This window comes from Scyliorhinus torazame, chromosome 24, assembly GCF_047496885.1.
Source record: "Scyliorhinus torazame isolate Kashiwa2021f chromosome 24, sScyTor2.1, whole genome shotgun sequence".
NCBI lineage: Eukaryota > Metazoa > Chordata > Chondrichthyes > Carcharhiniformes > Scyliorhinidae > Scyliorhinus > Scyliorhinus torazame.
This window is the reverse complement of record NC_092730.1, coordinates 41922922-41932403: the sequence shown is the minus strand read 5'-3', so window position 1 is coordinate 41932403 and position 9482 is coordinate 41922922. Positions and strand designations below refer to the sequence as shown.

At 43.9% G+C, this 9482-nt stretch overlaps 2 non-coding genes across 2 annotated transcripts; one reads left to right on the top strand and one right to left on the bottom strand.

Moving 5' to 3' along the window:
* Positions 1-4954: 4954 nt before the first annotated feature.
* Positions 4955-5027, bottom strand: trnak-cuu (transfer RNA lysine (anticodon CUU)). Its single transcript has one exon. It is a non-coding gene; the product is annotated as a tRNA-Lys (tRNA).
* Positions 5028-5645: 618 nt separating this feature from the next.
* trnas-uga (transfer RNA serine (anticodon UGA)) lies at positions 5646-5727 on the top strand. Its single transcript has one exon. It is a non-coding gene; the product is annotated as a tRNA-Ser (tRNA).
* Positions 5728-9482: the final 3755 nt, after the last annotated feature.

Sequence of the window (9482 nt, the reverse complement as noted above, 5' to 3'; positions counted from 1 at the left end):
ACAAGCATTTAGAGAGGCAAGGACTGATTCGGGGCAGTCAGCATGGCTTTGTGCGTGGAAAATCATGTCTCACAAATTTGATTGAGTTTTTTGAGGGGGTGACCAAGAAGGTAGATGAGGGCAGTGCAGTAGACGTTGTCTACATGGACTTTAGCAAAGCCTTTGACAAGGTACCGCATGGTAGGTTGTTGCAGAAGGTTAAAGCTCACGGGATCCAGGGTGAGGTTGCCAATTGGATTCAAAATTGGCTGGACGACAGAAGGCAGAGAGTGGTTGTAGAAGGTTGTTTTTCAAACTGGAGGCCTGTGGAGTGGTGTGCCTCAGGGATCGGTGCTGGGTCCACTGTTATTTGTGATTTATATTAATGATTTGGATGAGAATTTAGGAGGCATGGTTAGTAAGTTTGCAGATGACACCAAGATTGGTGGCACAGTGGATAGTGAAGAAGGTTATCTAGGATTGCAACGGGATCTTGATCAATTAGGCCAGTGGGCCGACGAATGGCCTTTTGGCAGATCGAATCAGGCCAGGACCTACTCAGTTAATGGTATGGCGTTGGGGAGAGTTATAGAACAAAGAGATCTAGGAGTACAGGTTCATAGCTCCTTGAAGGTGGAGTCGCAGGTGGACAGGGTGGTGAAGAAGGCATTCGGCATGCTTGGTTTCATTGGTCAGAACATTGAATACAGGAGTTGGGACGCCTTGTTGAAGTTGTACAAGACATTGGTACGGCCACACTTGGAATACTGTGTGCAGTTCTGGTCACCCTATTATAGAAAGGATATTATTAAACTAGAAAGAGTGCAGAAAAGATTTACTAGGATGTTGCCGGGACTTGATGGTTTGAGTTATAAGGAGGGGCTGGATAGACTGGGACTTTTTTCCCTGGAGCGTAGGAGGCTTAGGGGTGATCTTATAGAGGTATATAAAATAATGAGGGGCATAGATAAGGTAGATAGTCAACATCTTTTCCCAAAGGTAGGGGAGTCTAAAACTAGAGGGCATAGGTTTAAGGAGAGAGGGGAGAGATTCAGAAGGGCCCAGAGGGGCAATTTCTTCACTCAGAGGGTAGTGAATGTCTGGAATGGGCTGCCAGAGGTAGTAGTAGAGGCGGGTACAATTGTGTCTTTTAAAAAGCATTTTGATAGTTACATGGGTAAGATGGGTATAGAGGGTTATGGGCCAAGTGCGGGCAACTGGGACTAGCTTAATGGTACAAACTGGGCGGCATGGACTGGTTGGGCCGAAGGGCCTGTTTCCATGCTGTAAACTTCTATGATTCTATGAGTTCACACTACATCAGGAAATGAATTTTTAAACTCCTCCAAAAGTATAATTTTCTGAGAACTTAATACATTTGGTCTATTTTCAAAGCCCTTATCCACCTATCAAAATTACTCTGTTTCAGCCTTTCAAACTCCATGTATGTTTGACCAAATTCTTTCCTTAAATTTCTAAACCTTAGTCTGTAAGCTTCAGGCACTCGCTCAGATGCACTTAAGATGGGTTTCTTCACCTGCTCATACGTTCCAGATACCACCTCCGGTCGTGATGCAAACACTTCACTAGCTCTACCTACCAGCTTTGTTTGAATCAGTAACGCCCACATGTCCTGTGGCCATTTCATTTGTTTAGCTACCTTCTGAAATTAAATGAAAAATGCTTCCACTTCCTTCTCGTCAAACCGTGGCAATGCTTGGACGTATTTAAATAGATTCCCACCAAGCCTTTGACTATGACGCGCTTTCTCACTATCCTCATCACTATCATCCAACTGTACGTTTCCCTTTACGTCTGCCAATTTTAACTGATTGTCATGTTTCATGGCCATTTTCTGAAGTTCAAACTCGCTCTCTTTATCTTTTTCCCTCCTCTGTATTTCCATTTCTTTTTCTTTTTTTCTGCTAGGACTATTCTTTCTTTTCTCCTTTCTGCTCTCTCCTTTTCTTTTTCCTCTCTCTCTCTTTCTCTTTCTTTTTCCTCTCTCTCCCTCTCGTATTCAAGCCGCTTTAATTCTTTCTCATGTTCCATTTGTTTAATTTGCAACTGAATTTTTGCCATTTCCAATGAGTCAAACTCTATCGCATGCAACTTTAAATGCTTAACCACCGCCATAATTACTTCATCTTTTCGCATTTTGTCAGGTAAGGTTAACTGCAATGTTCTTGCCAAATCTAACAGTCTGCTTTTCGTTTCTGCCCGTAAAGTACTACGTGTGACATTCTCCACCCCCAAAAACTTCTGAGCCTCTGAAAGAGACATTGTTCACAACACTCTCCCCACGTAAACTAAAATACCACACCGGAAAAGCAACAATCCTTCACTGTCTTTAAGTTCACAAAAGCCAATCCAATAGATAGACTTTTATCCCGGATGAGCCCCCAATTTTTATGGGTGAGGCGTTTTCAGAACCCCAAAATGTATCATGGAGTTCAACCAACCTCTCCCTTTAATGGATTTGTTGCTTTTCCTAGCACACGGCTTTTTCCCTAGGTGTATTGTTATTATACAATTATGGACACGTGGGCTTTTAAACACAAAACACTGTTTATTCCATGAACTCAACTTCACATCTTAAATAAACATAGGATCTCTTAACACCCCTTACTTCAAAGATAACTCAGAAAATATTGCAACAGTAAATAATTCCTTAAAATGTTCCTTCAAACTTCCAAGAGACTTAACACCTTTAAACAGAATCACATCAGGTTAAAGGTTTTATAATTATCAGTTTAAATCACCCAAATGATCCAGAGATGGTCTTTTATGCCAGAGATCCAGCTCCCTGCAAACGAAGACACTCCCAATCTCTTTTCAAACTTGCAGCTCTCTGGAAACACACAGACACACACAAGGTGCTTTTTAAACTGAAAGTAAAAATCTGCAAAATGGCTGACCTAAACCGAGCTCCACCCACTCTCTGACCTCACTGTTTTCTTAAATGTACATTGCTTAAACAGCTAGGTCTTAAAGGTACAATCACCTTGTGATTTATCTACCTTCTGTATCTGATTCGTCATTGTTTGCGATACGACCTACCGCAGTGGTATCATCCACAAACTTATAGATTGAGTTGGAGCTAAATCCTGCCACACAGGATATGCCTCCATATTCAGCGGGTCCGACAATGACAAGACTGAAGAACGATCACTCGTCTATCCAATCAGTGAGGTTGGCCTCACTGTGAGACAAGATTAGCAGAAGGAAAACCAAATTAATTAGATTCAGATCACACGGTTATACTAGACCTGAAACATGAAAACCCCGCCATCTCACAATTCCCGTTCCAGCCTCCCCGAACCGGCGCCGGAATGTGGCAACTCCGGGCTTTTCACAGAACCTCGATTGAAGCCTACTTGTGACAATAAGAGATTATTAGTATTATTATTATTGCTCCTCGCCTGAGGTATGGTGATCCTCAGGTTAAATCACCACCAGTCAGATCTTACCCTCAAAGGGCCTATGGTCATCAGGGACTAGAGTGACTTAATTTACTTTAGAACTGGATCAATGTATGACATTTCCAGGATGTGACTTCACTCAAGACTGGCCAAATGACTGACAGCCGGGACATTAACGACCATTGAGGAGTTACCGCTACCTGAGGCTTGGTGGGATTGCTGGTTTTAAAGGTTCATCATGAAATCTAGAGATAAAAAGCCGGGAAAGTGGACATGAGTATTATCATGAGATCATTAAAATGTAAAAGGAGGCCATTCTGCCAATGGACTCTGCAACGATATTCTGAAAGAGCCTCTGTGTCCCCACCACATCCCTGTAAGACCACCCAACTTTCTGAACACTAAGGGTCAATTTAGCATGGATAGTCCACCTAACCCGCACACATTTGGACTGTGCGAGGAAATCGCAGCACCCGGAGGAAACCCACACAGACACGGAGAGAAAGTGCAAACTCCACACAGTCAGTGGCTAAAGGCTGGAATTGAACCGGATCGCGGGCGCTGTGAGGTAACCACTGTGACAACGTGCCACCGTATGAGGTCATAACACGTCATATATCAGATCAAGCATGATCTCATTGAAATGCGGAGCATATTCGATGGGCTGAATGGCCTGCTTCTGCTCCTACGTCTTATACCCTGATATTGTGTAAATGTGTTCCTGTTCTTGGGTAAAACCCTTGTTAAACCAACACAGACGCCGCATGTCGTCTGCATCTGATTATCTGGCGCAGAGAAGGTGATTGTGGAATACATGTCGTCCCCATCAAACTCTGCTACTCACCTGACTGAGATTTGTTCTGTATCTGTAAATCACAGGTAGTGTTCGCGAGTGGAGGGAACACTCTGCACCTCAGTCTCAACAGTTTGCGAGAGCAGAATTCCTTCATTATGAGTCAATGTCTGGGACTGTATGTGAGGGTGGGATTCAGTCTCTATTAGACATTGGTACTGAATGTCAGTTTGGAAATGTTTCTGTATCTATCAATCACAATTACCGTTTGGGAAAAGTGAGATCAATGCGTAACATCAGCACGGCTGTGACAGACAGAGAAAGAGACACAAAAAATCAGAAAGAGACTATCAGGACACACACAATGACACACAGAAAAGGTGCCGAGATGGAGAAACTGTTTTTTTCGGAAAATGTTGTTTTCTGCTGCACACAGAGAGGCCCTGTTTGTAAAATTATATCTTGCTGTGTCACTGAGCTCTCTGCTGTGTAACCGTGCTCTCTGCCGTGGAACCGTGACACTGCCGGTGACAGATCTGTGTTTGTGCCAAATCATTACTTGTTGTGTAATGTGGTCCCAGTTGTGGAAATAAGATCCATCGGAAGCAGAACCGTTACTGAGACGACATTTTAATTCCATATTTATTAAATTTTGTCACGAAATGTTCGTTTAGACCTCTGGATTCCCAGTCATAACCTTGCGTTCCTGTTACGAAGAAAGTTCATTCAGCATCAATATTTTCAGATAATAACACGGAAGCGCCCAACGTGGGGCTCGAACCCACGACCCTGGGATTAAGAGTCCCATGCTCTACCGACTGAGCTAGCCGGGCTGCTGGTGCACTATTTATTAAGCGTCTTCTTGAAGAGAGTTGCTGCGGTTAAGTCCTTCTGCCATACTTCCCACTCCTGACACCATGTAGAAATGCTCGTCTCTCAATGACTGGCGACCAATGACATGTAATAAAAAATAACTGACTTAATAATTGAGCAGCTCCTCCTGGCTTGTGCTCTGACCGCGATCCGGGGAACTGCCGGAATCCCGACACGTGACCATTTTAGTTGCGTCATCAGGTCATCAGGTGACCGTTCGACCTGCACAGGTCTCCCTCTGTGCTGTAATTTCTAGATTTCATCATTTAAATTTCCCTCCAGACTGTAAAGTGTGGTCCTGTTCCATTTGAATTTCTAATATATTTCCAATGTAACTGATGTTGTTCCACAATCTATTTAATCGGTGGAATTGTGCGTTTAGGGAGCTGAGGTTTTCGAGTCTCTCAAGGCCTCTCTCCAAATCCAATGGTCATTTTCCACGAAGGTTCAATCCCTCCTCACATAAACCCCGGGGCCCCGTTGATCGTTTGATTGCGATAACTTCCTGGAAAGATTCCAGGCTGGTTTTAGAATGTATTCTATCGAACAAATTACTAATGAATGACACCCTGGGCACAGCTGCGATGGCCGAGTGGTTAAGGCGTCGGGCTTGAAATCCAATGGGGTTTCCCCGCGCAGGTTCTAGTCCTGCTCGCACCGACTGTGATTCGAAGTGTTTGCTGAACTACCCGCGCAAGCCGCTGACTCGAGAATGAATCGGAATGTTTGTAAATGAACCTATATCGAGCTCAGTCAGATATTTAATGTTTTTTGGGGAAACTGAACGAAATATAAAGAAGCTCGCACTCAAAACAACAATCAATAAATAATAACGTTTCCTGCAATGTTTGGAAGGAGAAGCAGCAACGGCAGCGAATGGAAACGTGGTTTGGTTTCATTCAGCTGAATGTATTTTTGGGTAAAAAGATCGTGTTAGAAATGGAACATATTTTATCTCTCTATCTGTTTCTTTGTTTCTTTCTCTCTCCCTCACTCATTGTTTTTGTGCTTCTCCGGGGACTGATTGGATACAGTGAAACTCAGCCCTATTTCACCCCAACTCTTTTGGACGAATACATCCTGGTGATGGACGGTCCTGAATCAGTGGAAGAATCGACAAACTATTCCATTCTTGGCTCTGTGAGAAGTTCCATTCCTGGTTGTGAGGTGGCTCTGGGATAAAGGGATCGAGAGAGAACGAGGTGACTGCAGTCTGACTCTTACTCTGAAAACCAGTTAGTGCGCCCTTGTACAAAGTGGATGTGTCTGAGAACAGGAGGAAAGCAGATCATGGGCCTGTGATTGATTTTATTGAGCCGGACCTTGAAAAGTGAAGCAAACTTCTAACCAGTCGGTGCCTGTCTGAGAACTGGCAAGGAATTACGGCTGACATTGAGACAGTTCATCTGTAATTAGTTACAGCAAATCGATTCTTTCAGACGTGTTGGTGTGTTGTTTTCAGAGTCACTGTCATAGTTTCTTAAAATATGATTTGTGCTTGTTTTTGTTTTGTTCAGTAATTTGGAAATCTATTTGGAGCGGGTGCAGTTGGTCAGTATCTGTGCCTCTTGCTTGGCAGCTCCCCGGGAAGCAGCAGCTCCATTCCTTTCCAGATCTGTGGACACAATCAGGAGATCCAAACTATTGCGCACTGCTGCCATCTCCTGGCTGAAAGCAAGTTGTGCAAAAAGGTAACGTTGTAATCGTGACACGTTTCAATTGGAGCAAAATAACATTAACATGGTTAAATATTATCATTGTAGTAATCACATTTAAATCCCCAGATATCTGATTTTTGACTGAGCGATCAGTTCATCCCGATTTATCGGAAAATGAAGGATTCCCATTACAGCCATATTGGTTACAAGAATATCCAATCTCTGATTTAATACATTCTCTCGCTTCATTGTTTGTGTATTCGTTCTATATATAGAGGCAAAGTTTGAAGAACTCAGTAACAGGTTGATCAATGTTCCCAGAGAGGTGAAACTGCCGCCCCGAACTTCCTACTATGAAGATGATTCCAGTCACTCCCAACTTTCCCATCAGAACAACGTCACAGAAGAAATCACATCACCTTCACAGAACAACCATTCAGCACGAAAGTAAATGATCTGAACTATGCTGACCAGAGTCAGTGTGCTCAAACATGTGTTCTTGTTGAAAGAAAAAATGAGGAAGTGAATAGTTGTGTGGCTACAGCAGGGCAGTACTGTTGTAGCTCCTGGTTTAAGGAGCAGAGTGCCGCAGCGGAAGCGTGCTGGGCCATTAGCCCGAGGTCGAGGAATCGAGGCTATTCTCTGCTATTTACATCCTCCCTGACACGAAAAGTAAACATAACGCACGTTCCTGTTTGCTTTGCAGCAAATACCTATCAGAAAATTTCTTGCAGTCTCATCCCGACATTAAACCCAGGAATGAAGCAGACAGCATGACACATTACAACATTGTAAAGGTCACACAGAGGGAACCACAGAGAAAATGCTTTAAAGTCTCAGCAGGTCTGACCAGATCTGTAGGGAGAGAAAGAGCTAACGTTTCGAGTCCAGGTGACACTTTGTCAAAGCTGGACCGGATACGATATCCAGCAGTACCCCACAAAGGGGCAATATAGATATATAACGATATCCAGTAATACCTCACAGGGGGCATTTCAGGAAATAAAGCTTTATCGAGCAACAAATCACAATATAAACCAAGTTCCCATCTTCCCCTCTCGGACGGATGTGAACAATCGAACCTGCCGGACTGTTTACAAGAGAAAACGAATTTTACCCGGAGTCCTGGGATCAATATTAATTCCTCAACCAAAGTCACTGAAGCAGATTATCGAGTCATTAACTGCGCTTTTGCCTGTGTGGTCTCGCTGTGCGTATCTGAGCAGGAATCTCATGTCCTGAGACCAACGCTTTTCCATTGAAAGGAAGGTATTGGACAATCGTGAGGTTGAAAATCTCGCTGGAGAAATTTAACCGCGTGGGAGAAAGGTCAATATCAGGAGTGGGATTCGTATCCACGCTTCCATAAGAGACTGCGACCTGAACTTCAGCGGCTTTGACCGCTCGGTCACCCTGATGCGTTGTCGCCGAAACTAAGATCCGTGCACAAATCGACTCAAATTCTGTGTTCATCATCATTTCATTTCAAACAAGATATGCTTATCCTACTTTTGAACACCAGCCATAATCCTGTATCTGAGTGCCATCCTTGTCCAAGCCGCTGGGGGTTAAGGAGCTCCTCATTGCTGCATTGATCAGTTTGCTCCAATCAACCAGGACCGAATTCCCGCTCTACCTGTTCCTCACTCGAAGATATTGAGAGCCTAAGTCCTGAGCGACGTGAAGTATCCAATTGGAGAGTTGCATTCCGGCGAATGGAATCTCTCTCCACAGCTGCTTCCGGTGCTGTTTCCACCGACAAGGAGCCGAAGAATGCCTCCTGTGTCCAAACAGGAGAACGTTCATCCAGGAGAGGCGCCAGAAGAGTGTTCTGGGAGAAGTCAACTTAGTCACCTCGACTATACTGTGGGTAGCTGAAGAACAGGTGTCAAAGAGCGGATCAGACTGTAAGCTCAACGTTGTTACTGATAAAGAAAAAGGTAGATGTGCTGCTGACAAACAGCGACTTGTTTCTGTTTGGTGTGAGTGAGAATATTAATAGCGGAGAATGGTTTCGATCCATCGACTTCTGGGTTTGGGGTCCAGCATACGTTCGCTGCGCCACTTTGTTCGTAGTTGATTTTCTCTGGGGTCGGACTTGAAGCAAAGCTTGAAGAAATCAGTAAGAGCGTGATCAATCTTCCCAGAGAGGTGAAACTGCCGTCCCGAACTTCCTTCTATGAAGGTGATTCCAGTCATTCCCCACTTTCTCATCAGAACAACGTCACAGAATAAATCACATCCCCTTCACAGAACAACCATTCAGCACGAAAGTAAATTATCTGAACTGTGCTGACCAGAATCAGTGTGCTCAAACGTGTGTTCTTGTTGAAACAAAAAAATGAGGAAGTGAATAGCTGTGTGGCTACCGCAGGGCAGTAAAATCGTAGCTCCTTGTTTAAGGATCAGAGTGCCGCAGCGGAAGCGTGCTGGGGCATTAGCCCGACGTCAGGGAATCCTGGCTATTCTCTGCTATTTACATTCCCCCTGACACGAAAAGAAAACATAACGCACGTTCCTGTTTGCTTTGCAGCAAATACCTTTCAGAATCCTTCTTGCAGTCTCGTCCCAGGAATGAAGGAGACAGCATGACACAGTACAACATTGCAAAGCTCACACAGAGGGAACCACAGATAAAATGCTTTAAAGTCTCTGCTCAATTGATCCTCAAGATAAACACTTCCAAATTCCACCAATTCCATTGGGAAATGCATGAATATAGATTGTTTAAATTTTACATACATCTAACACCTCGCC